This window comes from Callithrix jacchus, chromosome 2 (assembly GCF_049354715.1).
Source record: "Callithrix jacchus isolate 240 chromosome 2, calJac240_pri, whole genome shotgun sequence".
NCBI classification, from domain to species: Eukaryota; Metazoa; Chordata; class Mammalia; order Primates; family Cebidae; genus Callithrix; species Callithrix jacchus.
In genome coordinates this window covers 163,440,730-163,462,157 of record NC_133503.1, presented here as the reverse complement: position 1 = coordinate 163,462,157, position 21,428 = coordinate 163,440,730, and the positions used below count along the sequence as shown (strand labels likewise).

General features: G+C 39.6%; 1 long non-coding RNA gene across 1 annotated transcript; it reads right to left on the bottom strand.

Annotated features, from left to right (window-relative positions):
* Positions 1 to 7,581: 7,581 nt before the first annotated feature.
* LOC144581511 (uncharacterized) lies at positions 7,582 to 21,084 on the bottom strand. Its single transcript, XR_013532403.1, has 4 exons — positions 20,897 to 21,084; positions 11,600 to 11,725; positions 11,056 to 11,164; positions 7,582 to 9,129 (listed from the first exon to the last, which is right to left on the bottom strand). It is a non-coding gene; the product is annotated as an uncharacterized LOC144581511 (long non-coding RNA).
* Positions 21,085 to 21,428: the final 344 nt, after the last annotated feature.

The window sequence follows — 21,428 nt, the reverse complement described above, 5'->3', positions numbered from 1 at the left end:
TCTGGCTGCCCTTAGTATTCTCTCCTTTATTTCAACCCTGTTGAATCTGACGATTTTGTGCCTTGGGGTTGCTCTTCTTGCGGAATATCTTTGTGGTGTTCTCTGTATTTCCTGCAATTGAGTGTTGGCCTGTCTTGCTAGGTGGGGGAAATTTTCCTGGATGATGTCCTGAAGAGTATTTTCCAGCTTGGACTCATTCTCTTCGTCCCCTTCTGGTACACCTATCAAACGTAGGTTAGGTCTTTTCACATCGTCCCACATTTCTTGGAGACTTTGTTCATTCCTTTTTGCGCTTTTTTCTCTGATCTTGGTTTCTCGTTTTATTTCATTGAGTTGGTCTTCGACTTCAGATATTCTTTCCTCTGCTTGGTCAATTCGGCTATTGAAACTTGTGTTTGCTTCACGAAGTTCTCGTATTGTGTTTTTCAGCTCCTTTAATTCATTCATATTCCTCTCTAAGTTATCCATTCTTGTTATCATTTCCTCGAATCATTTTTCAAATCTTTTTTCAAGGTTCTTAGTTTCTTTGCATTGATTTAATACATGATCTTTTAGCTCACAAAAGTTTCTCATTATCCATCTTCTGAAGTCTAATTCCGTCATTTCGTCACAGTCATTCTCCGTCCAGCTTTGTTCCCTTGCTGGTGAGGAGTTTTGGTCCTTTCTAGGAGGCGAGGTGTTCTGGTTTCGGGTGTTTTCCTCCTTTTTGCACTGGTTTCTTCCCATCTTTGTGGATCTTTCCGCTTGTCGTCTGCGTAGTTGCTGACTTTTCGATTGGGTCTCTGAGTGGACACCCAGAATGCTGATGATGAAGTATTTCTGTTGCTTGATTTTCCTTCTACCAGTCTATCCCCTTCGCTGTACGACTGCTGAGATCCGCTCCAGACCCTGCTTGTCTGGGGTGCACCTCTAGCAGCTGTGGCACAGCGAGGGATGCTACCAGTTTCTTTTTCTGCTATCTTTGTCTTAGGATGATGCCTGCCTAATGTCAGTCTTTTGGATATAGAGGGGTCAGGGAGCTGCTTGAGGAGACAGTTTGTACTTTATAGGGGTTTAATTGCTGAGCTGTGAGCTCTGTTCTTCCTTCAGGGCTGTTAGGCTCCTATGTTTGATTCTGCTGCAACAGAGCTCATTAAAAAACCCTTTTTTTTTTCCTCAAATGCTCTGTGTTGAGGGGTTTGGGCTTTATTTTTGGATGTTCGATGAGGTGTCCTGCCCAGCTAGAAGGCAGACTAGCCACTGTTTGGCTGCCGAGGCTCTGCCCTGCTCTTGTGTGATTCACCCTGTTCCTGCAGGCTCTGCTGTGGTCTTTGCCTCGCCCTGCGACGGAGTCTCTTCGTTGTAGCATGTTGCCTCAGCAATGGCAGGCTGCGTCAGCAGTCGGCGTGTATCTCAGTAGGGACGGGTTGCCTCGGCAACGGCTGGCTGCGTCAGCAGTGGGCGTGTATCTCAGTTGGGGCGGGTTGCCTTGGCAACGGCTGGCTGCATCAGCAGTGGGCGTGTATCTCAGTTGGGGCGGGTTGCCTTGGTAGTGGTGAACGCCCCTCCCCCACAGAGCGTCTCGGGCCGTCTGCTCGGGATAGTTTGAAATCGCGGTTTTGTTCGTCCCACTGGGTATCCCAAACGATCTGTCCCTACAATCCCCTGGGCTGGGCTTCTGTCCAAGTCTCGTTCAGTCTCAAGTCCAGCCCTCTCAAGTCTCAGGTTGCCAGTTCAACAAGGCACCCGGACAAGCGCGCCCTGTGGGGATTGCTGGGTAGGGCCGGCCGCCGCCGCCCCGGCTGCCGGCTTCGCCAGGCAGACCTAGTGCCTGGCGTCCCGTGTCTTTTTTATACTTGGGAGTTTCCCTGTTCTGTGGGCAACAAAGATCAGTCTGGAAATGCAGCTCAGACTCACCGTTTGCAGATTCAATGTGAGCACCAATCCTGGGTTGTTCTCACAGCGCCATCTTGAGTCCTCCTCCCTCTTTTTTTTTTTTTTTTTAATCCTGTTTTCTTGTTTTATTTCTTTGGGTTGATCTTCAATCTTCCATAACCTTTCTTCTGCTTGGTTGATTTTGTTATTGAAGCTTGTATATGCTTTGTGAAGTTCTCAGGTTGTGTTTTTCAGCTCTATCAAGTCATTTATATTCTTCTCTAATCTGTTTTTTCTCATTAGCCTTTTGTCTAATCTTTTTTCCACGTTCTTAGTTTCTTTGCATTGGGTTAGAACATGTTCTCTTAGCTCAGAGAAGTTTGTTATTACCCACCTTCTTAAGCCCGTTTCTGTCAATTCATCCGACTCATTCTCCATTCAGCTTTGTTCCCTTGTTGGTGAGAAGTTGTGATCCCTTGGAGGAGTAGAGGTGTTCTGGTTTTGGGTGTTTCATCCTTTTTGCACAAGTTTCTTCCCATTTTCATGGATTTATCTATCTGTGATCTTTGTAGTTGGTGACTTTCAGATGGGGTCTGTGAGTGGACATGGACATCATTTTTGTTGATGTGGAAGTTATTTCTTTCTGTTTTTTTTAGTTTGCCTTCTAACAATCAGGCCCCTCTGCTGTAGGACTGCTGGAGATCTACTCCAGACCCTGCTTGCCTGGGGAATCACCTGCAGTGGCTGCAGAACAGTAAGGGTTGCTACTGGTTTCTTTTTCTGTTATCTTCATCCCAGCAAGGTACCCATCAGATGTCAGCCTGAGTTCTCCTTTATGAGGTGTCTCTTTGGATATATGGGGGTTGGGGAGCTGCTTGAGGAGACAGGCTGTCCCTTATAGGAGCTCAAGTGCTGAGCTGAGAGCTCTGTTGTTCCATTCAAAGCTGCTGGGCAGGTATGTTTAAGTCTGCTGCAGTGGAACTCATAACCACCTTTTTTCCCAGGTGCTCTGTCCTGGAAAGGTAGGGCATTAGTTATAAGTTTCTAATGTGCTGCTGCCTTTTTAAAGAGATCCCTTGCCAAACGAGGAGGTAGTCTAGTCACAGTCTGCCAGCAGAGGTGTTGCTGAACTGCCATGGGCTCTGCCCAGCTGTTGTGTCAACCTCCTTGTCATTTTGTTTACAGAGGTACAGTTAGAACTCCTTCAGTAATGGCGGTCTGCCTTAGTTATGGCAGATGCCTTGGTAATGGGGGACTGCCTCAGTAAAGGCAGATTGCCTTGGTAATGGTGGACTGTCTGGGTAATGGTGGAGTGCCTCAGTAATGGTGGACTGCTCAGTAGTGGTGGACTGCCTCTGTAATGACTGACACCCTTGCGCCCACTGAGCTGGACCATCCTGGGTCCAGCTGCACTTGCTGAAAAACTCTCAATCCAGAGCATTTTAGATTGGTGGTCTTTGTGGGGGTGGGACCTGCTGAACCAGATCACTTGGCTCCTTGTTTCAGCCCCCTTTTTATTTCCAGTTGAATGGGTGGCTCTGTATCCCAGGTGTTCCAGGTGCCAGTTGAAATGGCCACCCAGATTTTTGTGACTTTTTCTGTGGAGATCCATGGCACTGGCTGAAATGGCCATACTGGAAACTCATGGTGCTTTTCAGTACAGGAATCTCCTGGTTTGTGGGCAGTAAAAACCCATTTGGAAATGCGGTGATCACTCACTTTCTGCATTGTTCTTGCTGGGAACTGCACTCCAGAGCTGCTCCTATTCAGCCATTTTGGGACAACCTCTGCAGATAATTATTAACTTTGTAGATCCCTGGCCTCCACCTAGATCACTGCAATTATTTTAAGGTGTTGCTAATCCAGATAATTCATGATCGTAATTTGATAAATGATAACACTTGGGAAACAAGACAGTGACCCAGAGAAAAAGAGTTAGCTCACTAGCACAAAAATATAGTGAATACCCACCTACAATGTACCTACAAAAATTAAATATTAAAAAGAAATAGTTGACACAATCAACTCATTTTCCTTCACCAGAGAGAAACTCAGTCATGCAAAGCAGGGCTGTTTCTTTTCATTCCAGACCCTGCTCTGTCTGCTCTTCTGCTCAGCTTTGCTATTGTGAGGCACCATTTTTATGTTTCCCAATTATAATTGTCCCAGTGTTCATTTTACATATTTTTCTACATAAAAGATTGAAGATGTGGTTGAGTAGACAGAGAAGTTTCTTTTTCACCACAAACTCTCACTAAGTGAGCCTTGGGTCTATTGTTTTTCTGCAAAGGACCTTCTTCTCGTTCTTGTGTTCATAAACTGTACTGCTTCTAACTCAAAAGATATAAGGGAAGAGAGTGTCAAAAAGAAGGGCTGCATAAACTCCTCCTCACCAGCTCTAAATGTTTCCAGACAGCAACTTGGTGGGATATTTTGGAACAGCACAGAAGATATTTCTATAGGTTGGCAATAGCCATGGGTAAGACATTTTGACCTCAGTAAACTTTCACAACCCTGGCTTGTCAAACTCTCCTCCTTCATTTCTTACTGTAAATAAAGATTGCTTGAGAAGAAATGGAAGAAAAGGGTAGCACTAGGGCTCTGAGGGCAAAAGGGCATTTTAGTGGTTTCCGTCAAGAGAAAAGAAAAAAAAATTAAATTTATTCTTTATTATTGACCTAATGAGATGGTTTCCTTGGCAACTAACATGGAAGGGGTAGAGTTAGAAGATCTGAGCACTCCTATCCAACACCACAGTGAATTAAAAGGCTTTCAGACCAACAACAGTGATGGCACAGGAATAGCAGCCTATGCAGTGCTGAGGAGTGGTGGGGTGGCAGGGAGGTAAGGCAAGGCAACTGCTCAATTGTCACCAAAGTTTAAATGAAACAAAACATGCTGGAGGCACTGTTTCATGAACATTCAAATCAATCAGATTCAATCAAATCTATTATTGTACATTGCTGTTTGTATTCTAAGTGATTTCTTGAGATGAAAAGAACAGAACCTTCTCAATTAGAAAAGAACTGACAAATATTTTATTAAATACTGCATGAGAATTGCACTGTGGTAGGCCACAAAGTTCCAAAGAACAAATAAAATGGCTTGGGGTTTTGAGGAACTTGAATACTATGAGCTTCCAGTGAAAGAGAAGGTGTGGCATCCCTACCCTGTCATTGACAAACTCGACAGCACTGCAGGCCTCTCATTAAAACATTTCTGAGAAGAAAAAATAATAAAATGTACATGTTCTGAGATGCGTTGTAGAGGAGAGATGGAAAATAAAATGTTCAGGTGCCTCCGCTCCCTTATGTGAGTACGGGAGACATGGGGTTTCAAACAGGATTTGTTTTTCCTGCTTTTTCAGAACTCTTTTCATCTCTTAAACTTAGCTCTGTCAGTTCTATGAGGGAATTAGCTGCATCCGGACAACTTCATCCTTGGAAATATGTACTAACAACTCACTTTGTTGGGTTTCTGTTGTAGAAAAATAGAAAATTTATTAAATTTGGTGAGTTAAGACATGAGCTTCCCACATACAAAAATAAAATAAATTAAAATGTCCATAATTTTTTATAGAATTGAATGCCATATCTTTAAGATATAATAACCTAAAGAAATAAACTGAAGTATGGTTACTTATGTACAACAATGTTTATCATACTGTGACTTATAAGAGTATCAAATTAGACATTATACACGTGTCCTACTGTATCAAATTAGATAAATAAATTTGACCCCTCTATTTCCAGCTGCTGAGAATCAGGTTTGCAGATATTAAAGGATGCAGAAAAATGTTCAATATTGTATACTACTGTTGAATAAATAGAAAGCAAATTGTAAGATATAAATAGTATATGTGTTCATTAAAAATCTGGAAAACCTGCCCTTTACATTTTTATTTAAAAGTAATTAACTCTAATTATGGATGAATTCTGTTTTCCAATTCATATGTCTGTGATTTCCAAATGTTTGACAATAGTAATGTTCTATTTGTTCCTTACTGAAAAAAATTGTTGGCTGGGTGTGGTTGCTCATCCCTGTAATCCCAGCATTTTGGGAGACTGAGGCAGGTGGATTGCTTGAGCCCAGGAGTTTAAGACCAGCCTGGACAACATGGTAAAACTCCAACTCTGCAAAAACAAAAACAAAAATTAGCCAGACAGGATGGTGTAGTCCCAACTACTTGGGTGGATGAAGTGGTAAGATTGCTTGAACAAGAAGGTCAAGACAGCAGTGAGCTGTGATCATACCAGTGCACTCCAGCCTGAGCCACCAAGTAAGAGACGTCATCTCAAAAAAAAAAGTTGTTTTCCTATTATTGAATTCTTTATGTATTTAGAAACAAGTCTTATCAAATATGTGTTTTGCAAATATTTCCTCCAATATATTCAAGGATTCAAGCAATTCTCCTGCCTCAGCCTCCCGAGTAGCTGGGACTACAGGAGTGCACCACCATGCCCAAATAATTTTTGTATTTTTAATAGAGACAGGGTTTCACCTTGTTGACCAGGATGGTCTCGATCTCTTGACCTCGTGATACACCTGCCTTGGCCTCCAAAGTGCTGGGATTATCCATTCTATGACTTGTGTTTTCATTTTCATTTTCTTAATACTGTCTTCTGAAGAGTAGAAATTTTTAATTTCAATAAAACAGAATTTATAAACTTTTTTTTTAAAGGTTAGGCTTTCAGTGTTATATCTAAGAAATCCTAGCCCATGGTTACAAATAATTTTTCCTGTATTTTTATAAAAGTTTATAATTTTAAGTTTTATATTCAGTCCTATGATGCATTTGAGTAAATTTTTGTATATTTTCCTTTAAATTTCTTTAAAGGAATATATACAAATATGGGAATAGTAGTCTCCTTGGTTTTTAGTTTTGCTTCTTATGATATTGGCTTTTTTTTAGAAGCATTCAGAACAATTGTCTGGCATAATATCCAACAGGTTGTATGTGTTAAACTGGTTTCTCATGCTTAGGTTCAAGTTAAACATTTCTGGCAAGATTAATCTACAGAAGTTATGTGCTTAATGCACATCATCAGAGGACATTAAAATAAACTCATACTGATATTTTTAATTCAAATTTAATATTACATAGTTTTTTCCTTAGCTATTCAAATGTTATATTTATATTTCTTTATCTCTCACAGTGAAAACCTCCATTCCTCTTAGTAATATACTTATTTCATATATTATAAATCAAACATTTTCAGAATTAAAATAATATTACAGCTAGCAATAAACTATTATGTAAAGCTTAATATTTCTTTACAGTTCTTTTTTCTTTTATAATGAACTCTACTAAGATAAAACAATGTTTCCAAAAGTATGTGAATTAATTCCTCTCATTGCATAGCTTTATTATCAGTTTAATATGCAGTTAGATTCATTTGTTTATCTTCATATTCAATTTTAGAGTTTGCTTTTCTATCCTTAGTTTTAGTTTTAATAATTTAGATTTATTGTTTCAATATTTAGAGCATTTGCATAGCTCAAATCACAAATAATATTTGAAAAATTTTATCTTTTCACCCATTCCCATTTCTACCCAATGGATAACCATTTTCATTAGTTTCTATCTGCCATCTTCTACTTTTGTATTTGTACTTTGTTTTTGCAAAAGCAAACAACTTTGTGATATCTATTCTCCTTCATCCTTCTTTCTTATGCAAAGATGGCATAGTATATACACCCTTTTGCACTTTGATTTTTTTTCAGTTAAAAACACATTCTAGAAATTACTTCATGACAGTTCATGGACATGCTCCTCACTCTTTTTTATGACTTCATAAAAATTAATTGTGTGGATGTACCACAGTTTATTCTACTCCTTTCACATAATAGACATTGGGGTTATTTCTTATTTTACTATTATCTCACAATATAACATTGAATAGCTTCCATTTTGCCCATATACAGAGAGATATGTCTTCAAGATGAATTCCCAGAAATGAGATTGCTGGATCAAAGGGTGATTGCATATATGGTTCTAATAGTTATTTTCACATTCATCTCTTTAGAAGCTAAACCATTTCGCACTGTCACCAGCAACATAATAGAGTGGCTGTTGCTTTTCAGAAAATAATTATTTAAATTAGATGCTCATGGAAGACTCATCAATATGGGAGAGAAATTCTGAGAAAATGTATCCATTAATTTGTTTATTTGAGACAGAATCTCACTCTGTCACCTAGATGAGTACAGTGGCACCATCTAGGCTCACGCCAACCTCTGCCTCCCGGGTTCAAGTCATTCTCTTGCCTCAGCCTCCCGAGAAGCTGCGATCACAGCTGTGCATAAGCGTGACCAGCCAATTTTTGTATTTTTAGTAGAGATGGGGTTTAGTAGAGGTCAGGTTGGTCTCAAACTCCTGACCTCAAGTGATCTGCCCACCTCAATCTCCCAAAGTATTGGGATTACAGGCGTGAGTCACCATGCCCAACCTAAAATGTACCCATTTAAAGCAGTTGTAAATTGCTAGTAGATCATACAGAACTGAATATAGATGTGTGTAAAGATAACAAAGAAAAGTTGTGAATATATGAAAGAAGACAATGTCTGTGGGTGTGATTATTATCCTGGGAACTGACTTCCCACTCTTTTCCTGCCTTTTCACCTTCCCAGGCCAACTGCCTCTTATCCTTTCATCAAAACAATGGACTTGTGGGATGAGAGGTACATTTACTCCCGAACACTCCTTAGCTTGCTGCCTCATGAGTGCTATCTTCGATGTTCCCAAAGGTTATAAGCCATTTCTAGGATCCCTTAAGCAGAACCAGCATCTGAATTCTCTACTTACCAATTCATCTCATGACCAACTTTCTAGAAATAGCTAGAGGGGCAGAGAGGAATCAGGCTGTATTCTTGTTTAAGTGAGTGCCAACTATTCAGATTTAAAGAGTATGAAACTCTCTCTTTGTAGTATATTGTCACAGAGAAAAGAAGGTCTGGGTACACAGCTGCCCTCTTAGGCAAGTGCTGGGGAGATTGTTTCCAGATTATCTCTTAACCCCTCTCAGTTTTGTTCCCAGGGGAAGAGGACCAAGTTAGCTGACCAATGAGACAGAAAAATCTTATTGACTGGGCTGGGCATTCAGGATGTAGGGGTTTTGCTTTGAAACTCTAGTTTGCATTACTTTTGGTCTTCCCAGAAACGCTTGACTTCAGAGAGAGTATTTTCTTGTTGCTGAGAAAAGAAACTGAAATCTTGTTCTGCCCCCATTATGAATAAACATCATAGTCTGCAGTCACAAACAAAGCACACTGCACCTGGAAAGAACAAACAATCAAAATGAGTCATTCTGTCTGGCACAGGTCTCACGTAGATGAAACCTTGATTCCTTTTTTTCCAAGGTGCTGATTTTCTAATACAAATAAGTCTATCCCTGACATTTGCAGTACTGATATGCAACAACTTTGCAGCTTTGGGAATTATATGATTATATGCCATTTTCTGTACCATTGACGGATTATTATAACCTTGGAAAATTTGTGTTTTTATAACTTAAATGTCTTACTTTTTATTTGATTAGCTGTTCTTCCAACATCTGAAGTCTATTGTAAAATTTTATTTGTAAAAATAATGTTTTACTTGTCTTTTCATATGGCCTACTTTTCCCTTGCAGTAAATGCCTCAAGTTGCCATTTTCTATGTTCAACATCCATGATTCAGGGTGGATAGGGTAGCAAAAGTGTCTGCACAGTTAGAGACTCTGCAAGGCTAACCAAACACATTTAACTAGTGATAAAGTTGATACCTCATCTTATTTGATTCACTTCCTTAAATGAGCTGTTGGCCATAAACTCTTAAGAGTCGGAGCACCAAATCTCACTTAGAACCTTTATGAGGCTGAAGAGGTGGTCCATTTGCTTTTAGTATTTCTCACTTTTCTATTCCTATAGAAATTTCTCCATAGTGTATTAGTGGCTAATTCATTTTAGATAAATATTGTTTTCTCCAAACTTCTCTTTTAAAATAAACTAGACCTGAAAACAAATTGAGTGAATAAAATGTTTCTGTTTGGCAAAATTCTCCTTCCATTATGGAAGGCAGAGCATAAGAGCTCTGGGTACCTAGGAAAATGGGGACAAGGGAAACTGGGGACACATCATCACATATTTTCCAATTTTGCAATACTTGGTGTCTGCACCACTGGATCTCACAATGTGTATGGTGGGTTAGAAGGCCCTTTTGCTGTAGGTTTTTCAACTCTGACACCATGGACTTGTTCTAAGATTTTGAAATGAAAAGGAAACTAAAGCACCCAATTGATTGATTGAAGAACTCTATCAATGAAAGGCATGGTCTAGGCCCCAGTCAGTTTTCCCAGTGAATATAGATAGGCCACAGCCTCCTTGTTCTGCCCTAGCTGTAAATAGTTATTGAAACAGAAGGTTTCCTGAGCAGTGCAGACTGTCTTTCTGCTGAGTGTTGCTCTTTGCTGGCATTCCTAAGGAACTGGTGATGTGTGAGAATGAGGCTGTGTTTCAACACCTCTCATAATTTTTCCATGTTCTAAAAACAGTTGTCTAGATTGTTAGTTTCCACCATGCCTGGCCACATTCTCCCAGCCTGAGAGAACTCCTTGGGAGCCCACAATGAACATGACAATTTTATATTTCACTTTTACAAGCCATCCACTCTTGCATTTGTGTGAACATCATTGGAATCAATGGGGAAGTCAGTGTTTTGCTTTATAGACTCAGTCTTAACAGAAAAAAGGGAAGAAAGAAAACTAGGTCTTTCCAGTGGGAATATTTGGCCTAATTAGACACTGAATTAACAAAAGTCAATGAATTTGGGGGTATCATCTGAGAAATCATTTAATAATGAGCATATTGCTTGAATAGCTTGAAGTCAGTTAAATGAAATAGATAGAGCTTACCATTAATTCCTTGGTCCTGAAATAACAGTAAGGAAAATAGAAAGAAACATGACACTTCAAACTCTATAATCTTCAAACCAAACTCATCTTTTTTGCCATATGACCTTTTCCACCTCCCGCATTCTCTAGCTCAAGAAACAGCACTATCATTTACCCAGTTTGCTTAAGCCAGAACCTGCGCACCGTCACTTCCTTCTCTCATCCTAATGTATAATCTCAATTAACTGACTTTGTTAGAATCTTCAGATTCATTCCCTGCTCTTCATAATTCTTTGCTATATCCCTGATGGAAGCCACCATCATGTCTTACCTGGATATTGCAATAGTCTTAAGAGTAGTTTTTTCTACTCTCATTCTTGTTTAGTTATCCATATTCCTCCTCCAAACTATCCATTTATAATGCAGCCAGAATGATGTCTCTAAAATATAGTATGATTGCATTTCTCTTTTGAAATATTTTAATACTTCCCCTCATTCAGTGAATGAACTCTAAAATGCCTTAGCATATCTAATGATGCTCTCCTATACCCACATCTGTGGTCCTGTACGGCCACTGTCTGCACACAGAGTGAATGCTGTGCCATTTTACACTTCACATTTTCCAGTTCAGACATAGAATAACCTTACAATGCCCTACCATGGTTTTTCTGGTGTTTCAGTTCAATACCTGACATGTTACTGAGGTGTTGAACCTGTCTTTCTAGTCTGGCTGTGCCAGGACTTCGATGTTCGAAGCACTTCTGAATTACTAGCATCTCTGTTCCATTCTCCACTCTTTTGTAAGCCTCACACAATTCATCTTGCTCATGTGAAGCCCCATCCTTCGTCAAGAACTTATGCAGAACTCCTCCTGCCCCCATTTCTGTGTAGACTCTACAGTCCCCTCTTCTCTGGAGATCCCAGCTGCTACAACTTCCTCAAGTCAGCAACACCATCTTGTTTTGCTGATTCCAGCTTGCTGGGTTGCAGTACAAATGGTCCTAGGCAGGGAGATGGGGCAAATGTGACATTCCCTTTGGTAGTTTACATTCTTTCAAAGACTTCAGTCATATATAGCCTTTTGTTTAGCTTTACATGTAAATATTGTAGATGGGCTAGTCCAGTACCCATTACAACATATTAATCGAAACCAAGAGGTGATGGGTACTTTTTTGTAATGACTGTAATATGCTTTAGGGAAACAGGCTCTTGACATATTTAAATTAGAAACTTGTGGAGTTTAATTCCACTTTGTTTTCCATAAGACTTATCTGAGAGTCCTTATTGATGCAACTTGAATTTAGGAAGATATCACAGAGGTTCCTGAAGCATTCCGAAAGAACTTTATTTTTCAAATTCTGAACATTTTAGAATTTTATCCATAGTTTCTCTAGGATTGCTTACTTTCTTTTGCCTTTTTATTTTCCTTTTTACCTTCATTTTTTCCCTTGTCCTTTTAGTTAACAAATCTCATGTAGCACGTAGTATGAACCTGGCATTATTCTAAACGTTTAATAGATATTTATTTAATTTTCAAGTGCAATGGAGGAAGTAAAAACCAGAGTGGTAGCTGCAGAGGAAGCATTCCTTCTTTAACATTTTTTCTTCTATAAAATAAAATAAATTATTTGTATTGTCCCCTTCCCCTGCTTCTTTTTAAGTCTATTTGAGAATAGTGAAAAAAACCTCCTGTAAACCTTTTTTGAAAAAATGTAGAACAATTACAAGCAACTAGTTTTTGGTGAAATCTTAGGCAATTAACTCCTTTTTATGCTTTACTTTGTCCCTTGGAGACTTGGAAAAATTCTTCCTATTCCTCATGTGAGTAATTTCAATACAGGATAAAACTTTGTCAATTTTTGTTTCTTTTTAAAAACTTCCGAACTAGACAGATCTAGTGGTCAAAGTTACAGTTCAAGTCATAGTTACTTAGGAAAAAAAAGCTTTTTGAATGTAGGACGAATTCAACTATTTATAAGAGCCTGCCTTTTTTAATGTTACTTTTTTATAGCTCTGGAATTGCAATCGAAATGCCCCAAGAGAAGTGTGAAAACATGACCACCAGTGTCCAGACAAGCTGCTCTAAAAAGTAGTCAGCTGAGGGAAAACCAGACCAAACAAAATCATTGCCACCATTCTCTCTTATGTTCTACAGTTAAAACACCCAGTGTTTGCATGTTTTTTTCTTTATCAGGAAGATACTCTCTTCAGAGTGTATGGCATGCTAGTTCCCAAAGAAGAGTGATAGAAAATCATTTTATCTACAGCAGCGAGGACACCAAAATGTAAGGGGACATTCCAGCCTTGACTTTGGCCTTTGCAGTGCAGACATCCACAAATGGCAGTCCCAAAATATAAGTTTTTACTGTGACTGTAAAGCCTCATTCCTGGTCCATGCATATTGCTGAGACATTTATAAATTAATTAATGGGCATATTGTTACCCTAGATAAAATGGGAAATATTTCTTGAGTAAAACCTGCTCTAGAGGTGGTCTTCTTCTTTCTTGGACTGGAATATTTATATGCCCATCAAAGCAAATACGCCTTTTTGGAAAGCCAGAGATGGTCCTCACAGGTGAGTTGGGATCATTGTCCACATCCAAGCACCACCTTAGGACCTAGTCTCAAGCTTTTCTCAGTGCCTGGGACACTCCTCCTCCTCACTCCTCATGGCTCACATCCTCAGATCTCCATTTAAAGGCCACCTCCTCATAGCTGCCTCCCTAAATTACCCAAATTCAAATGGATCTTCAGATATATTCTCTTAGCCCTGTGTTCTTGTCCTATGAAACATTTGTCACACTATGCAAATATGTTATTTTTGTTTGTGTATTGGCATATTTCTTGTATCTTCACTAGACTACATGCTCTATGAAACCAAGAACTATTTCTGTTTGACAAACCACAGCATATATGATTTCTAATATAGGATCTGGCCTATAGTGGGCATTCAGTAAATACTTGTTTGCAGAATGAATGAATCACATTTTCTCCACCTGCACCCCCATAGGGGATATGGCAGCCATGCAGAGAGAGCTTCAACAGCCAGACAGAGGAGAAGGCAAATTCATCTAATTCAAACCTATGTAGAAGACTTATAACAGCACCCTATGGAAAGGGTCACAAATATGTAGGGTACACAGTGAAAAGCAAGGTTAACTTCAGCAACCAACTAAAGAAAGCAGAACCTCACACAAGCCACATTTACCAAGGCACCTGGTATAAACCCAGAGGAAAGGGCAGGGCTTTTATTGCTCATTTTTTACAAACAAAGGTTTTTTAAAAATTGAGGTTTTTATATACTGTTATTAATATTGTCCTCCCTGTGAGTGGGATGATGAAAGTAACCAGTACAGAGCAAAGTAATACCAAAGAAATTCAGCTTACTGGGATAAAAGCTTCCAGAGCTAAGTCACAGAGAAAGTCATCTTGACACCTTCTCTCAGCCAAGTGGGGAAATACTTGTCTGAATAAGTAGGCTCTAATGAAAATTGAGTATTCAACTAAAAGAGTGTATTAAGCAAAAACATCTCACCATTTTTTCAGTGTAACCAGGAACTTTTGGAACCAATACGCCCAATTCTAATCCAGGTGGCAAAGAAATTTTATCTGGTGGGCTAAGTCTGACCCATTGGCTATGGCTGCCCAGAGTGCTAGATTGTGAAAAAGTTTTGTGTTTGTTTTGTTTGATATTTTTATTTTAAAGGAGTATTTCATAGAAGTTAAAAAACAATTTATTCTCCTTAATTTGTATCCTCAAAGGGTACTGTTTCTTCCCGCTGAGATATAGTCATCCTCCCTTTTTAGATAAACAACTGAACAATATTCCATGTAAACCCAGGCTGAGTTATAGTCCTCATGTGCCATGAATAGGCTCCAAATCTTAGTATAGGGCAATCATCTGTCATATTGAGTACATTTAATCAGGCTCTCCTAAATATTAATTTTCTACTAATAAGATAAAAGTTGAGGCATTGACAAAGGAATTTACATAAATTTCATCAGGTTCATATTGTTTATGTCTAAAAAATGAAAAGGATTTTTTCGTAAAATCTGAAAAAAATATTTTGGGTGTACTAGATAATGTATGGTATATTGCAGAAATGATGTTACTGGTAACATTGTATGTAATTACTAATTAATTAGTTAATTAGCTAAGTTTGTTATTTTTGTTCTTGTGGCTCATCACAATTAATTAATTGTATATAAATTAACTTATTAACTAATTAATTCATTAATTATTAAATACATACAATGCCTCTGCTTTAAACTTGTTGGGGCTATACCATTGTCGATAAAACTAAAGCTCAATGAAGTTTCTTAAAATGGCTTACAAGACCTATTTTCTTTTTTTTTTTTTTTTTTTAATTTTTCATTGCATTTTAGGTTTTGGGGTACATGTGCAGAACATGCAAGACAGTTGCATAGGTACACACATGGCAGTGTGTTTTGCTTCCTTTCTCCCCTTCACCCACATTTGGCATTTCTCCCCGGGCTATCCCTCCCCACCTCCCCCTCCCACTGGACCTCCCCTTTTCCCCCCAATAGACCCCAGTGTTTAGTACTCCCCTCCCTGTGTCCATGTGTTCTCATTTTTCATCACCCACCTATGAGTGAGAATATGCGGTGTTTCATTTTCTGTTCTTGTGTCAGTTTGCTGAGGATGATGTTCTCCAGATTGATCCATGTCCCTACAAACGACACAAACTCATCATTTCTGATTGCTGCATAATATTCCATGGTGTATATGTGCCACATTTTTCCAATCCAGTCTATTATCAATGGGCATTTGGGTTGATTCCAGGTCTTTGCTATTGTAAACAGTGCTGCAATGAACATTTATGTACATGTGTCCTTATAGTAGAACGATTTATAGTCCTTTGGATATATACCCAGTAATGGAATTGCTGGGTCAAATGGAATTTCTATTTCTAAGGCCTTGAGGAATCGCCACACTATCTTCCACAATGGTTGAACTAATTTACACTCCCACCAACAGTGTAGAAGTGTTCCTTTTTCTCCACATCCTCTCCGGCATCTGTTGTCTCCAGATTTTTTAATGATCACCATTCTAACTGGCGTGAGATGGTATCTCAATGTGGTTTTGATTTGCATCTCTCTGATGACCAGTGATGATGAGCATTTTTTCATATGATTGTTGGCCTCATATATGTCTTCTTTCGTAAAATGTCTGTTCATATCCTTTGCCCACTTTTGAATGGGCTTGTTTGTTTTTTTCCTGTAAATCTGTTTGAGTTCTTTGTAAATTCTGGATATCAGCCCTTTGTCAGATGGGTAAACTGCAAACATTTTTTCCCATTCTGTTGGTTGCCGATTCACACTAGAGACTGTTTCTTTTGCCATGCAGAAGCTGTGGAGTTTCATTAGGTCCCATTTGTAGATTATGTGCATAGAGTTGTTTGTAATATTCTCTGATGATGGTTTGAATTTCTGTGGAATCTGTGGTGATTTCCGCTTTATCATTTTTTATTGCATCTATTTGGTTGTTCTCTCTTTTCTTTTTAATCAATCTGGCTAGTGGTCTATTTTGTTGATCTTTTCAAAAAACCAGCTCTTGGATTTATTGGTTTTTTGAAGGGTTTTTCGTGTCTCAATCTCCTTCAGTTTAGCTCTGATTTTAGTTATTTCTTGTCTTCTGCTGGGTTGTGAGTTTTTTTGATCTTGCTCCTCTAGCTCTTTCAATTTTGACGATAGGGTGTCAATTTTGGATCTCTCCATTCTCCTCATATGGGCACTTATTGCTATATACTTTCCTCTAGAGACTGCTTTAAATGTGTCCCAGAGATTCTGACACATTGTGTCTTCGTTCTCATTGGTTTCGAAGAACTTCTTTATTTCTGCCTTCATTTCATTGTTTACCCAGTCAACATTCAAGAGCCAGTTGCTCAGTTTCCATGAAGCTGTGAGGTTCTGGGTTTGTTTCTGAATTCTGAGTTCTAACTTGATTGCACTATGGTCTGAGAGACTGTTTGTTATGATTTCAGTTGTTTTGCATTTGTTGAGCAGTGCTTTACTTCCAATTATGTAGTCAATTTTAGAGTAGGTGTGATGTGGTGCTGAGAAGAATGTGTATTCTGTGGATTTGGGGTGGAGAGTTCTGTAAATGTCTATCAGGTTTGCTTGCTCCAGGTCTGAGTTCAAGCCCTGGATATTCTTGTTGATTTTCTGTCTGGTTGATCTGTCTAATATTGACAGTGGAGTGTTAAAGTGTCCCACTATTATTGTGTGGGAGTCTAAGTCTCTTTGTAAGTCATTAAGAACTTGCCTTATGTATCTGGGTGCTCCTGTATTGGGTCCATATGTGTTTAGGATCGTTAGCTCTTCTTGTTGTATTGATTCTTTTACCATTATGTAATGGCCTTCTTTGTCTCTTTTGATCTTTGTTGCTTTAAAGTCTATTTTATCAGAGATGAGAATTGCAACTCCTGCTTTTTTTTGCTCTCCATTTGCTTGGTAAATCTTCCTCCATCCCTTTATTTTGAGCCTTTGTGTATCCTTGCATGTGAGATGGGTTTCCTGGATACAGCACACTGATGGGTTTTTGGCTTTTTATCCAATTTGCCAGTCTGTGTCTTTTGATTGGTGCATTTAGTCCATTTACATTTAGGGTTAATATTGTTATGTGTGAATTTGATACTGCCATTTTGAGGCTAAGTGGCTGTTTTGCCCATTAGTTGTTGTAGATTCTTCATTATGTTGAAGCTCTTTAGCATTTAGTATGATTTTGGAATGGCTGGTACTGGTTGTTCCTTTCTATGTGTACTGCCTCTTTCAGGAGCTCTTGTAAAGCAGGCCTGGTGGTGACAAAATCTCTGAGTACTTGCTTTTTTGCAAAAGATTTTATTTTTCCTTCACTTCTGATGCTCAGTTTGGCTGGATATAAAATTCGGGGTTGAAAGTTCTTTTCTTTAAGGATGTTGAATATTGACCCCCACTCTCTTCTGGCTTGTAGAGTAGAGTTTCTGCTGAGAGATCTGCTGTGAGTCTGATGGGCTTCCCTTTGTGGATGTCCCGACCTTCTCTCTGGCTGCCCTTAGTATTTTCTCCTTCATTTCAACCTTGTTGAATCTGATGATTATGTGTCCTGGGGTTGCTCTTCTTGTGGAATATCTTTGTGGTGTTCTCTGTATTTCCTTCATTTGAGTGTTGGCCTGTCTTGCTAGGTGGGGGAAATTTTCCTGGATGATGTCCTGAAGAGTATTTTCCAGCTTGGATTCATTCTCTTCCTCCCCTTCTGGTACACCTATCAAACGTAGGTTAGGTCTTTTCACATAGTCCTACATTTCTTGGAGACTTTGTTCATTCTTTTTTGCGCTTTTTTCTCTGATCTTGGTTTCTCGTTTTATTTCATTGAGTTGATCTTCGACTTCAGATATTCTTTCTTCTGCTTGGTCAATTCGGCTATTGAAACTTGTGCATGCTTCGCGAAGTTCTCGTATTGTGTTTTTCAGCTCCTTTAATTCATTTATATTCCTCTCTAAGTTATCCATTCTTGTTATCATTTCCTCAAATCTTTTTTCATATCTTTTTTCAAGGTTCTTAGTTTCTTTGCATTGATTTAATACATGTTCTTTTAGCTCACAAAAGTTTCTCATTATCCACCTTCTGAAGTCTAATTCCATCATTTCATCACAGTCATTCTCCGTCCAGCTTTGTTCCCTTGCTGGTGAGGAGTTTTGGTTCTTTCTAGGAGGTGAGGTGTTCTGGTTTCGGGTGTTTTCATCCTTTTTGCGCTGGTTTCTTCCCATCTTTGTGGATTTATCCACTTGTCGTCTGCATAGTTGCTGACTTTTCTATTGGATCTCTGAGTGGACACCCAGATTGTTGGTGATGAAGTATTTCTGTTACTTGGTTTTTCTTCTACCAGTCTAGCCCCTTCACTGTATGACTGCTGAGGTCCACTCCAGGCCCTGCTTGTCTGGGGTGCACCTCTAGCAGCTGCGGAACAGTGAGGGATGCTACCAGTTTCTTTTTCTGCTATCTTTGTCCCAGGATGATGCCTGCCAAATGTCTGTCTTTCAGATATAGAGGGGTCAGGGAGCTGCTTGAGGAGACAGTCTGTACTTTATATGAGCTCAATTGCTGAGCTGTGAGCTCTGTTGTTTATTCAGGGCTGTTGGGCTGCTATGTTTGATTCTGCTGCAACAGAGCTCATTAAAAAACCCTTTTTTTTTCTCAAATGCTCTGTGTTGGGGGGTTGGGGCTTTGTTTTTGGATGTCTGTTGAGGTGTCCTGCCCAGCTAGGAGGCAGTCTAGACACTATTTGCCTGCCGAGGCTCCACCCTGCTGTTGTGAGGTTCGCCCTGTTGCTACAGGCTCTGCCCTGCTGCTGTGGTCTCCGCCACGGGCTACGCCCTGCGGCGGAGTCACTCTGTTGTAGTGTGTTGCCTCGGCAACAGCAGGCTGCATCAGCAGTGGGCGTGTATCTCAGTAGGGGCGGGTTGCCTCGGCAACTGCAGGCTGCGTCAGCAGTGGGCGTGTATCTCAGTTGGGGGCGGGTTGCCTCGGTAATGGTGGATGCCCCTCCCCCACGGAGCATCTCTGGGACCGTCTCCACGGTGAGCATTTGAAATTGCTGTTTTTTCTGTCCCACTGCGCTACCCCAAACGCTGTGTTTCTGCAGTCCCCTGGGCTGCCCCACTGTCCAAGTCTCCTTCAGTCTCAAGTTCAGCCCTCTCAAGTCTCAGGTTGCCGGTTCAACAGGGCACCCGGAAAAGCACGCCCTGTGGGGAGCGCTGGGTCGGGCCGGCTGCTAGCTTCTCCAGGCAGAGCCTCTGCCTGGTGTCCCGTGTCTCCTTTATACTTGGGAATTTCCCCGTTCTGTGGGCAACAAAGATCAGTCTGAAAATGCAGCTCTGACTCACCTCTCCGCAGATTCACCGAATGCTTCAATCCTGGGTTGTTCTCACAGCACCATCTTGAGTACCCCCCCATTTTCATGTACTAATTTCTACCTCCCTAACTTCATATCTCCTTTGCCTTGCACCATAATCACCAAAAATACCAAATAACTAATAATTCCCAGCTCATCAGCCATTCTTTGCTTCCTTAACATTGGCCATGTGGCCCCCTCTGATTAGCATGGCTCCTTTTTCCTTCTTTGCCTGATAAATTGAATTTATCCTTAATTAGTTCTTCCTCATACCACATCTCCAATCATGCATGGTAGGTACTCCTTTATATCATAAACTGCTGAGTTTCTATCTTTATCACTATGCAATTAAGTGTTAGTATTTTATATATGAATCTCTCTCTATATAACATAGGCACTTCTCAAGGTAGTAAGCAGTGTATTGTTACTTTTTGTATACCCAGTGCCATATCATTGCCAGCGGTTGACTCATTAGAGGTGCACAGGAAATGTTAGCTAGTTGAATAAAATAATGAATAGAGAAAAGTCATCATCTCAGATAATGAAGGTGAAAAGTACACAATAATTCATGGTGGTAAGCCACAAGAACAAAAACCAAAACATTACATGATTACCTACTTACTACATAGCTTATGGTAGAAATAAGATGAGAAAATCTGTATGCAGATCGTAGAAGAAAACTGAAGCTGCTTTGGTGTCACTTTGTTTCCTTGATTCACCCTCCTTTCCTCCATATTGCAGCCATGTCATTGTCCTTCCTTCCATGAGTCCTTCCCTGATAATCAGATCATCATTTCCAGACCACCATTTTTCATAGCTGACTTTCCTTCTCCTCAACGTTTATACAGTTTTATATTTGTGCTATTGGCTTGATATTTAAGTATAACCTTGAGCTCTTAGATATCTTTTCTGTGTCCTGTTTCATGAAAACCAATAAAACCATGTTTCTGATACATTTGTTTTCTCTATAATATCTGGTAGTAAGTCTCACAGATGGGGAATGTCTTACAAACATGTAACATATTCATTATGAGAATCAGGAAATCTGAGGAAAAATCCTAAGCTTTGAGGCCTCGGGCAAATTATTTTACTTCTGTAATCTTTACCTCTTATGTAACAAAGTGGATGCAGGGAGAGCTTGAGATCATGTCTGTATAGTGCTTCATCAACTATGAATTGCCCTTCAAATGATAAGTAATTATCTTAGCTCCTTTTCTGTTGCTGTAACTGAACACTTGAGACTGGGTAATTTATAAAGAAAATAATGTAATTTCATACAATTTTGGGGGCTACAAAGTTCAGGGTTGAGAGGCTGCATCTGCTGAGGGACTTTTTGCTGGTGGAAACATGCAGGAGAGTCCCGAGACATCACAGGGCATCAATGTGTTCCCTGTAATGACTTTGCTTAAAAACTACTGAATTAAGATTTCACCTTTTTTATAACACTGAACTCAGACACAAAGAGTCATTATCAAATCCTCCCATGAACATTAGGGAGTTTTTAAAATGAAAGCAGGACCAAAATCCAGCTGGTTTTGAGTCTCAGAGCAGAGGGCCTACAGGGAAGAGTGACACTTTCAGAGAAACTGAGTTGAATCTTAAAAAGATAAGTCCAGTGGCCATATGTATCACTAAAACTGCTTCTTTATTAGAATTTTCTCCCTGATCTGGAAATAGTAAGGGCCCTGACATAACTTACCCAGAACATTATTTATAGCTATTTGTTTAATTAAAAATGAGGGAAAAGCAATTCTACCACTGCACGCAATATTTTAGTAGGGATTTTCTGCTTAAAAACAAACCACATGCA